The following is a 13,039-nucleotide window of genomic DNA, read 5'->3' as shown; positions in this document are numbered from 1 at the left end:
CCTGCCAAGTGCCTAGAGCGGCTGGTCATGAAACACATAAAAAAGGCCTTACCATCTGCTGAGAGGGTGAACCGTTTTAAATTCCTGGGTCACACTGTGTCGGAGGATCTGTCCTGGGGCAATAACATCACCTTAGCTGTAGGGAAGTCCCAGCAACGTCTCTTTTTCCTGAGGAAGCTGAAAATAGCTAAACTGCCCCAGAAATTTATGATAAATTTCTACAATTGTGCAATTAATAGTGTGCTGACTTATGGGCTGCTAGTGTGGTTCTCCAGCTGCACTGTAGCTGAACAGCAGATGATTCAGATGGTGGTAAAAACTGCTGGTAAAATCACCGGGACTGTTCTCCCGGAGGTTTCTACTGTGTACACTACTGCTGCCTGCGTAGGACACACAACATCATAAAAGACCGGTTTCACCCAGCACACTTTGTTCCACCTGTTGCCCTCTGGTAGGAGGTACAGTTCCCTTCAGGCCAGGACCACCAGAATGGCCAACAGCCTCTATCCCCAGGCAGTCAGACTGCTGAATAAACACTGTTCCCCTCTCCATCCACTTAATTCGTATCCATTATGCACCATTCTTTAACAATTTGCATTAACTGTGAACTGGACTTTGCATTGCTGCAGCACACACAACACTACACATCTTTCATGGTTACTACTATTTCTCTACCCTATACACTGTATTCCTTACCAATGTCGTATTGTCCTGTTGACATACTGTGCTATGGTTGATAATGTTGGATCTTATTATGTCACTTTTGTCAATGTCATTCCTACGCATTTGCACTTAAGAAATTGCACTGTCGATTGATGCTCTAATGTAATTTCGTTGTTCTAAAGCAATGACAATAAATTATTATTATTATTATTATTATTTCCGAGAGAGCCTGCAAGTCACCTACTCGTTTAATCGATGATAAAGCCAGTAGTAGAGCGGTTTTCAAAGACAGGGTTTTCAAGTCTGCAGAGTGTAGTGGCTCAAAGGGGGAGCCCTTGAGGGCTCTCAGGACCGTGGGCAGGTCCCACGCAGGGGCCGTGTGGGACCGGGGCGGATTCAGCCTCCTGAATCCTCTCAGGAAACGGACAACCAAGTTGTTCCGACCCACAGACTGTCCGGTTGTAGGAGCATGGGAAGCTGCTATAGCTGCTACATAGATCTTGAGCATGGAAGGGGAGCGTCCCTTGTCCAACAGCTCTTGTAGGTAGGACAATATCACCGATATGTCACATGAAACTGGGTCTTCGCCATGGGATGTGCACCAGGCGGAAAAGACCTAACCCATTGCGCAAGGGGGGAAGTGATAAGGAAAATTAAAAAGCAAGTATATTGGTCTCTTTATTTATATGAAGAGATAAGAAAAATTAAACAACAAGGATATTGGTCTCCTTATTTATATGCAATGGTGGATGAATTTTTGTCCACATGTGAAGTTTGTGCCATTTGGTAATGGACTATGTGGATAAGATAAAGTGAGTACAAGGAAAAAGATACATGCGATCATGTGATCATAGACAGATTTAGCAGGTGGGTGGAGGCAGTCCCATCAGCAGATCTGGGAGTAGGAACAGTAATTAAATTTCTAACAAGAGAAGTAATTCCTAGATTTGGAATACCATCAGAAATAAGTTCAGATAATGGGTAGGCATTATACTAAAAACTGTAAAACAAGTATTGAAACAATTAAGAATAAAACAGGCACAAGGGTGCGTCGAAAGGGTTAATGGAACTATCAAGGCCAAAATTAACAAAATATGTGAAAGTACTAAACTTAATTGGATTGATGCAACCTCTTGCACTAATGAGCTATCGCATGCAAACTAACAGGAGCACGCACTTAACATCGCATGAAATGCTTACGGGTCGACCCATGCTGTGATATATTGTAGAGGTTCCTACAAAGAACTGCCTCTAGAGCAATTACAAATGGAACTTCGATCATATATGAAGAAATTAACTGCCATACATAGAGCTATCTATTTACAGGAAAAAAAGAAAATGGAATGAGCCCAGGAGCAAAGAGACCCTATGAAGTGGTGAGAGCTACTCCAGCAGCAGTCAAAGTGGGGGGAAACACAACCTGGCATCATCTGGACCACTGTACTAAAGTTCCCACGGAAATGACGGAAAGAAAAGAAAAAAGACAAGAAAACAATACCCTGGGAATAAGTGCTAGCCTATCTTCTGCCCAAGGGAGGCCCTCTAGGATGCGCAAAGTATCTGGACTGAAGATCAACTATGCTAATTCTGTGATATTCTATGTGTGATTTTTTGAATGTGTTTTTATGTCTTTACACATAACTGTGACAACCACAGGCAAGCGCTGAACCAGTTGCACGCTCATGCTTATAAAATTGTTTTCTATAGAAGTAAGAAATTATGGAGACTGGATCTTTTACTCCCTTCCTAGTGAAGTGAGGGGGGAGACGTTTGGTCCTGATGCTCCAAAACCAGAGTGATGCTGCATCATTTAGTCATTGGTAATAAAACAGAGTGACTTATTTAGTCACTGAGTAGTGTTAACTAAGACAACTGAATTATGAAGTAGCACTCTGGGTAAAAAATACTAAGCGAATGTGAGACTTACTAAGTCTCAAAGGGAGGAATATAGAAGATTTGTATTAATCCAAATAGGAATTAATCAAGTATAATCATTATGAATATAGCCATTTAAATATCCAGTTCTACTTCCATTATAATCCCATATGCCTGTGTGTAAAAATGCCTACGTGGCATAATGTACAGACCTAAGATTAGAAACATCTGGAAAAACATAGGTGGGGGCTTTCTTCCTTTACCATAACAAGACTAGAGAGGGGGGGGCTTTCTCTCTAGGGAGAACTGTATGCACAAAGGAACCATTCTATGTATGGAATATATATCCCACGCCTTAAAGTTAGAACTGTATAAAAAGAAGACAAGATGATCATTCTGGAGATGTTTCGCTGCAGAGAGCATCTCCGTTTTATTCTCATTGATGATGTAATAAAATGTATCTCCTTGCATCAAAACCCAAGACTGAGTGTGGTTCCTAAGATGAGCACCAGACGACACCACACCAGTTGTCCTTGTGTAGCCTCCGTTCGGCACCTGTGTGAAGGGTGTGGAGGAGGATGTTGTGGTGGACTGCTGTTGGACATACCGTGGTGTTTGCAGGATGAGGATGCCTTTTTCCATGGCTTTTCCCAGTGGTTGGTCTGGAACCTGGGTCTGTTGCCATGGTGATGGCTCTGTCTTCTTCTGGCTAGGGGCTTTCTGTAGAAGGGTTTTGCATTGTGGCAATGCTGGGTGCCTTCTGGTGCCTGCTTTGGATTCTGAGTTGTGAAGTTCGGAATCAGCAGCGATCAGTCCATGTTTCAGACTCTGGGTCTGAGAATTCCTTTGTGATGGCTTGTTTACACTGCTCGTGAGGCTTCAGGATCAGTTCCTTTGATGTCCTCAGGATCTCTGGAGTATTTAGGTTGCCAGATGTATTGTCTCTGGCCAGCTTGTTGGGGTCTGTGGGGTCACACGGTGTGTGTGTCTGCAGTGATCCTCTGGAAAGGTCCTAAAACAGGGTAATCAATCTGGTATTAGGAACAATCAGTAGCACTAGTGATTAAGTGTAAGATTTGTGTTGGGCAGCACACCATGTCTGGTCACAGCTGCTGCGTGTTCAGCTCCCATGCTGAGGCCAGCCATGTGTGTGCCCCGCCCTTCATAGCATGTTATTCACTGTGTTACTAAAAACACCCAATAACTTAATGATTCTTCTCTAGATAGACAGTTAAAATGTAATTACATTTAGATTTAATTAATTAGTAACTGAGCAATAGCATTCAGGAAGGATACATACTGTATAAGGTAGTTGCATTCGCTGAGACGAATCGAAGATGGATAAACATAGAAAAAGAACAAAAAGAAGAAAGAGAAAGTGAAACATTCGAAACCAGGGATTAGGTTAAATTCAAATGACTTCACACTGCATACACACATGCTGTATTTAAAAGCTTCAAGTAAAGGGGTGCTAACCCCTAATTGTTAAAGCTATTTGGTAGCTTAGCCTAAGATGAATCTATGCTTAGTCGTGCTAGCTTAGGTGGTTTGTTTACAACATGGCATCACCAGGTGCTATGTGGAGTTAGCGCTTCCAGTGACAAGTTGTTGTCATGGTAACCAATGCATGCCAGTGCAATTCAAGCAGAATATAGCTAACAAAATATATATTGTGTGTTTGATTGGTCCAGACGCTACAGCAGTTTTATTGATGCATATTTTGCCATGTCCTATCACATGCCCCTAATCCCTTGTGACTCTCTGTTGGCAGTGGCAAAATTAGAAATATCATTCTGCAAACTGGAGCACTACACACTGAATCCATCCATCTATTCCTCATCCAATGACCTCAGAAGCCAGTTACTCTTGGACTCCCCTGGCTGCAACTTCTCATGGACAAAGAAGCAGATTGTCCAGTGGTCTGACTCCTGTCCTCAAAACTGTGTTCAAGCTGTTCCCCTTAAGAATGTTCAAGTTGCCGCTGTTCAAATGGAAACTGTATACATTCCCAACCTCCCACCAGAATATTATGACCTGGAAGAGGTTTTTAGCAAGGCCAAGGCATTGCAGCTTCCACTTCATCACTCCAGTGACTGTGCTATTTATCTCTTACCTAGAACAATGCTCCAAATGCAGAATCTTCCCATTGTCTCATCCTGAATCAGAGGCCATGAAATCGTACATTGAGGAAGACCTGGCCAAGGAATTCATCTAACCTTCAACTTCTCCTGTTTCTGCAGGAGCTTTTGTCCATGTATTGATTATTGAGGACTGAACAAGATTGCAGTCATGTTTTGATACCCATTACCCTTGGTACCAGCAGCTCTTGAACAACTTTGCACAGCCAAATACTTCACAAAACTTGCTCTTCACAGTATATACAATCTTATTCGGATCTGTGAGAGGGACAAATGGAAAACTGCTTCCTCTACCACTATAGGGCACTATAGATTCTTGGTGATGCCGTTCGGGCTGGTCAGTAGTCCTTCAGTATTTCAAGCCTTCATCAATAACATCTTCCAAGACATGATCAATTGATGGATTATTGTATACATCGATGACATCCTCATCTACTTCAATTCCTTTGATCACGTCTAACGTGTGCGTGCAGTACTGCAGTGCCTAATATCACACCAACTGTATGCCAAAACTGAAATGTGAGAATTTCACCAGACCTCGGTTTCATTCCTTGTTATATAATCAGCTCAGAAGCAGTTGCCATGGATGATAGCAAGGTTCAGGCAGTGCTGAAATGGCCACAGCCTTCCTTAGTCAAGGAGCTACAGCTATCACCATCAGAGGGCTTCTAAGTCTTGTTTTGCTGTGACTAACGATTCTGAGCATTTCTCCTGTTTACTGGTTTTGTTCTGTGTATGACCCTTGACTGTTTATCCTGTTTTTACCCTATGCTGTCTGCCTTTGTGATTCTGCCTCATCCACCTGGTTATTCTCTGCTTTGTTTGCTGTCTGCCCTGACCCATTCTGTGTCTTGTGATTACGCTACTCTTTTGCCTTGGATATACCTGTCACCATTGTTTAAACTCTGCCTGTCTGTACTACGAGTAAATCTCTTAATAATTCTTTATGCACATTTGTTGACATATTACATATTTCAAAATGCATATAAATTGACAGTCAGCTTTTGATTGTCACCCTTCCCCCAAAAAATATAGTATTTCTAACACAGTATAGTATTCTCTGAACCATGTGCGTCCAGATAAAATTATGTCTGTTAAAAATATAAGAAAATGATCAGCCCTTAAAAAATTTATTCATCATTTTGAAATTCTTTCTACATTTAGGCACAATTTAGTTAATTCTTTTGAGTATTATTAAATTGGTGGCAAATGGTTCTTATTTGCTAGAATAAAGGAACACAGATGCTAAAGAGTAGAACTAAAACAATCATAAATCCATACAGACATGATATAAACATCAACATTATACCATTTCAGAAAATCCATTGCTTTTGACACAGTCAGGGAGTTTATTCCAATGTGCTTTACATTTTAAAATGTGCTTACCTTCCACCTTGCCTGCATCAGTTCAAACGCTTATGCATATGTGACAATAATTTATATTTGTCACCCAACAACTGTCACGTTATATGACCAATAGATATAAGAACTACATACTGTTTTTCACAATTTGGAACTTTTTGGAAATGTCAAAATGTGGAATTTGATGGATTGTATTTAGAATGTAATTTATTTTAGGATTTTCACCATTTTAGTCAAATAACTTATTTGTATGCTTCACTTAAATTTTTATGAAAAAAGAGAAAGGGTGCTTCAAATTGATTTATGTGAAGTAAAGCATAGAAAGTTTTTTTTATATATAAATAACTATAATATATATATATATATATATATATATATATATATGTGCTGTCAATCGATAAAAACATAACTAATTAATCGCAATTCTTTTTTCTGAAATTAATCGCGATTAATCCCAACAAACATTAAAGTTTTTGAATATACTTTTATATTTTAATAATTTCACATTAAATCTTCAAATTAATGTACAAACAACATAAAGACAGTATATTTTTTATAGGATCAATGATACTAGTATCACTGATACCAGTACTACAGATGTCTCTATGAAATAGTTTTTTCTTTTCTTCCTTAACCATTGACTATAGCCATTCAACATTACAGTATAATTGAGAGCTATTAATTTGAACATTTATTAGACTTTAAAAAAAAGAACTTCTAATTTAAGTGAACTTAAAACAATCTTCACATAAACCCATCATAATACATGTCATTTTTATCTGTGTCCTTCAGCAGAAATGGAAGCTTTAGAGCAAGTTCTACTAGGAAGACTTAATGCTACGTCACGCATTAAAATTAGATCTAGCCAATCGTCACTCGACACGAGATATATATAAGCTCTTTACTCACCCTTTGTTGTGTTTGCAGAAACTGACATTGACGTTCCCACTCAGTCAGGCAAGCTGTTGCTCGGTTTATTGCCCGACTTTTATTGGGGTTACTTGCATATAGTTGAAGTTTGTTTTCTCTGAACGTTTGTGGGTTTGACATTATTTTCAAGATGTACGCTAGATTGTTGGTATTGTGTAATGAACTGGTCTCACATTTGAATGTTTGCGGTTGTCTGGTAGTATTGCTATGATATAAAGGTGTTGGTGACACACACGTGTTTAGACAATGTGTTGGTGTAGGAGGTTAATCTAGCAGACTAGCTCTTCATGATTAACCTAATCTGAGCCTAGGTTGCACTTACCTTAGTGTGATTAAAAAAACCAAATCATTATTTGCTCTGCGTTTTATTGGTGAAATAGGTTACAGTACTGTAACTAGAGTGATTCTTTGATTCTGTTTGATTCTTAGTTCACATAATGCTGCACGATTCATCTTGGCAAGCTCAGTGATACCTTTAACATATTTTAACAGAAACAAGACCATAAAATATTTTAAAGTGGTCATATGACGTTGCTAAAAAGAACATTATGTTGTGTATTTGGTGTAATGCAATGTGTTTATGCAGTTTAAGGTTAAAAAAACACATTATTTTCCATATAATGTACATTATTGTTTCTCCTCTATGCCCCGCCTTTCTGAAATGCATAGATTTTTACAAAGCTCATCGTTCTAAAAAAGTGAGGTGTGCTCTGATTGGCCAGCTATCCAGTGTGTTGTGATTGGCCAAATACCTCAAGCATGTACGACTTACAGTTGTGAAAAATGTTCCTTGTGAAAGGACTTTCCTTGAACAATGCTTTTCCAGGGTCCATAACTAGCTAGTGTTCATTTAGCTAGTAAAGCAGCGTCGTCAAATATAAATTGTTCTTATCCCTCTGCAAGGGTAATGTACCACAAGGTTTATCTCTATCTATGTCCTAGTTCCATTCATTCCTAGTATTTCTTTAACATAATTCATGCTATCTGGTTTCTCTGCCGGTTATATCGAGGCCTTGTCTCTGTGTGGCCTATTGAGGCCTTCGTGTCTGTGGCCATTGTGGCCTTGTCTCTGCATGGCCTATCGAGGCCGATGTGTCTGCGGCCATTGTGGCCTTGTCTCTGTGTGGCCTATCGAGGCCGTCGTGTCTGCGGCCATTGAGGCCTTGTCTCTGTGTGGCCTATCCAGGCCGTTGTGTCTGCAGCCATTGTGGCCTTGTCTCTGTGTGGCTTATCGACGCCTCGTCCCTGTGCGACCGTCGTGTCTGCGGCCATTGTGGCCATGTCTCCGTGTGGTCTATCGAGGCCTTGTCTCTGTGTGGATTATCATGGCCTTGTCTATGTGTGGCCTATCGAGGCCTATGACCTTTAGTGGCTTCTCTCTTCTGTGGCTTATCGTGGTCCCTCTCCTCCACTCTATAAAGCACCTATACTTAAGTTATTAATCTGGTACAAATTTAGGCTTATTGAACTTGCCTTAACTATGACTAAATTAAATATTCTTTTCTTTTGTTTTTATATTCTAGGATCCTCAAAGAAACACTCAATTGGTGGGTATATAATTTCCTTCATATCTTTTGGGGGTAGGCTCCGCCCCTGCCTTCGTCTCAGCAGTAATAGCTGAATCTTCAACCTACAGATTCAAAATTTGAGGCATTTAAAGATCGAATCTTGCACCACACGATCTGCTCGCACACAAATCTTGGCCACCCCGATCATATCAAACATGTTTGATATTTAGGATTTAAATCGGGATGATGACGGCTATATGATTACGTCAGTACTTTCACAATAGCCAATGTGCGACCGCAAAACAGCTGATGTACGGTTCCATTGGAGACGGAGGAAACTGCTTCTTGACGTTTTGTATTAAAGCGACTGTCTGTATAATGTGTCGAAACGTATCACAACCGTAATGAGAAAGAGAAGTGCTGGGGTGAAATCACCTCAGTTTTGAACGTACCGGGTGTGCGCACAAAGCTGCTAGCACGCTAGCTAACATATGTAAACATTACTGACAAGCTGCTGTGTGAGATCACGTGAGGCGCTCCCACTGGCATGATAATCTTAATAATATCTTGTAGTGTGTGATACGCCATGATTTTCAAATCTTGTAGTGTGTACATGTTTAAGATTTGAGGAAAGATAATCTGCAAAGATTCTCCTTATGTGTGTGCTGCAACAAGATTTCATAATCGGTTAGGATTTTAAAACTCCTATAGTGTGAGCCCGGCTTTATCTGACCACGACATTGCATGCACATAGTTTCTTTCGCGATCTGATATGAAATGATACAGGGTACGGCGTGCGCCGGCACCTTTGTGTGTGCAATTGAAGAGCATGCGCTGTGAGCACAGTACCATTTCCGCGCTCGTTTGACACGTGCCTGAAGCTGAAGTGAAGTGGAGTGCGCGTCTGAAACGTCTCCCGTTTGATGTGGTTGTAAGGATGCTCTGCAACTGAATAAATACACTACAAGTGACAGAAACAGCAGTGACAGAAACAGCAGTTGTGAGTGGGGTGGCCCCGCCCCTGCGTTAATTGCATTAAATATTTTTAACACGTTAAACTGAAAAAATTAATCGCCTGCGTTAATGTGCTAATTTTTTTGACAGCCCTAACATATATATATGTATGTGTGTGTGTGTGTGTGTGTGTGTATAACCCTACCACATTTAGTTAGGTATTACCAGAACTTTCTTAGGTAGGTACACTGTAAGTACATGTACTGTAAAATAAAATGCAATATATATATCTGTCATGACAACTCTCGGAGGGATTGGCATGGTAATGTGCATGGCAATGTTAATGTACAGTATCTCACAGAAGTGAGTACACCCCTCACCTTTATGTAAATATTTTATTATACCTTTTCATGTGACAACACTGAAGAAATGATACTTAAATTCAATCAATCTGCACTCAATGCATCATAACACAAAGCAAAAACAGAATTTTATAAATTCTGGCAAAAATAAAATAAAAAATAAAATAAACTGAAATGACACACTGACACGAATCCAAGGGCCACATTACAGAAGTGTCCTAATTCTAGAATCCTGTAATTGCTGAAGACAAGCAGACTAATGACATGGATTACTGGAACCATATCCTGTGGTCTGATGAGACCAAAATAAACTTCTTTGGTTCAGAGAGTGTCAAGCGTGTGTGGCGGCAACCAGGTGAGGAGTACAAAGACAAGTGTGTCTTGCCTACAGTCAAGCATGGTGGTGGGAGTGTCAATATTTACAAAAATGTGAGGGGTGTTCTCACTTCTGTGAGATACTGTATTTGGTCTTGGTGGAATAGATCTGCTACACTGCTGCTGCTGCAGCAGAGCAAGTACCGAGACTTGCTACTGCCAATACATCCACAACATACTGCAGTGAGCATGTAAGAAATATTGCTGCTGCAAATATAACATACATGAAATAACCCCATATAGCATACATGAATCACCTTGTAGCAGATCTATATACAGGAGGAGCTGGGGAAGGTGAAGGTTTTCTGAAGGAAGCTGCAACTGCTACAGCAAGCACTAGTCATATATTTGAATGTTGAGCAGCGAGCTCATTGGCTACCGATACAGGAGAGAACAAATCAGCTGTGCCATGTGATAATGATGTCATTAGGTCAGAGTGAGTTAGACCTATCGGACTGCGCCATCTAGAGTTTCATGCCAGAATTCTGTATTTAGTAACGTAATCTAGGTTACTCATTTTAGGTGATGTAATCCGACTACTATTTAGATTAATTTTTATCTGACTTGTTCTAAATTTACGATTAAACACACTAAATTGAAATATAAAACGCAAAGAGAACTCTCGGAGGGATTGGCATGGTAATGTACATGACAATGTTAACCCTTTGGGGTCGACTAATGCGGATACTCGTTTTGTGGCATCTTCTCCTGATGATACTGAAAAGAACTTAAATTACACTTTCAGTTTTGATCTTACAGATAAGAGCAATACATCAATCGAATCTGTAAATGGTATACTTTTATTTGTACACACACATAATAACAACAAGACTTTGTGCATTTATAAAATAAAGAAAACAAACAGGGTGCGCTGTCTGCCGCCTTGGTCTGCGTGATCTTTATTTAGAAACGTGTCGTTAAAATTAACTGTAAATACTCAAAAAAGAGACATGAGAGATATATCTATAGAAAGCTTGACATATCTACTTTTAAAATAAGCAAGTCTTATCGAAAGCAAATATTCTGTGATAAAGTAATCCATATGAAACCAACGCGATGTCCAGTCTTTCACGTCTCCCTTCATTATATCTAATGCGACCACGCCCATGTGCTGAGTGCGCTATAGATATTATAATCATCCACGTGAAGCGCGTGGCGGGTAAACGCCCACTTCACAGCAAACAAAGCAGCAATTTTTTTTTATTTTACTGTTCGCGTCGCGCTGAGAGGAATAAGACAGAATTCACCTCAAGAAGCATTGGATTACCTCAGGAAAAAACAATGCAGCGGCTTGATCCAGCAGTGATCATAAACATGAGTAAGTCTTTTTTATTAACCTACTTGTATTAGTTTTCACATAACTTGTACACATTTTACTAGTCAGACTTTCTCCAAACTATAATTCCTGACTAAATGTATAATCAAGTGAAACATTATGAAGTTTCATTCACAGCATCTAAATGTCACGATGCCAGGATGTTTTTTTTATGTTCTATAACAGACAGAAATACGATATAAAAGTAATATGAGTTATAATGTTACTAGCCTAATGTCAGTAAGAATGATTAGTTAAAACTTTACTGTAATAGGATATTCTCTGTTCACGAATATAGCCATATATGTTTATAACTATAGTTTTTGGATTGTATAGGCCTACATACAAAGCATGCTTGTGTTTATGAATGTAACTAAGCTTCTGTTCATGAATATCTGCTCTGGTGTAAATATGTTGAATGTGTTATACCCGTGTCTTATGGAGTAATGACGCTGAAATGTTTGAAACGGTTTTAATTTTCATTTGGGACTGTGGTTGCATCACCGGCATCTTGCACACTCGTGTCGTTCAGTTTTGAGTTCGCTGGAAAATCCTACTGAGTAAGTGCACAGTATAGTAATTGTAATTGTATTATTCCTAGAATATGTGGTAATATTATTTGTGGTTGATAGTGTTAAAATGTAAGAATTGGCATTCTTTTTTCTCATGAAGTATGCATACTATACTAAGGTACTGTGGGGAATACACCACTCTTGCCTTCACCTGCATCTCTCACAGTAAGGGGGCATTTGTTTTCAACTCCGTTCAGAATCTTAGAGTAAGTGTGCATTCACTATTTTACAGATGTTACTTTCATTTGATTTAGTTACTGTATGGTCAAATATGTTTGCTATGTGGTAATTGTAATTAAAAGAGCCTGTTGCAAAGAGAGCCAAAGCAAATAAGCAGCCCACTCGGTCATGGAAAACAGAGACTGAAGTTGACATGTTCCACAGGCTCTGAGATTCCTGCCCCGCACAAGAACCTGGACCAGAGCTAAGACCATGTGATGCACAGACTCCCAAAATGATGTGAGAGTTATATATATTCTAAATAAGCTACAAACAAAAAATAGATGCATTTCTTTTTCCACATTCCTTCTTGTAGCAATTCCCTCTCAGTCACACACCTGACTGAAAGGCTCATTTTGCAGCTCACTATGCAGGCCTTTGTCTTCTCAGGTGTGAATCACAGCATTATCCATGACCATTCACGCCCCGCGCATATTCCTTTTCTACACAAAATGTGTCTTAGAAAATTTAAATCAATATATTGTTTTCTGTGAGTGAGTAAACAAGATGATTTTCACATCATTCTGAAGCAAAGACAGTTCTCAATAGCCTTGTGAACAAATGTTCTGTATGTGTTTTATGGCCTTATTTCAGTGACTTTAAAATTTTAGTTTTTCACTAAGCACACATAAACGTTGTTTTCTCAAAAACACAATCACATACATACATGCTGCCCACATATTATTGTAGCCCAGTTTGTGCTGATTATGGTGCTACTAAACTTAGCCATTAAAATGTTTATTAGCAACTGAAAAAAACACAAATG

Source organism: Sinocyclocheilus grahami, unplaced genomic scaffold (assembly GCF_001515645.1).
Source record: "Sinocyclocheilus grahami isolate Dianchi unplaced genomic scaffold, SAMN03320097.WGS_v1.1 scaffold444.1, whole genome shotgun sequence".
Lineage (NCBI taxonomy): Eukaryota > Metazoa > Chordata > Actinopteri > Cypriniformes > Cyprinidae > Sinocyclocheilus > Sinocyclocheilus grahami.
Note: the sequence above shows the minus strand (reverse complement) of the source record.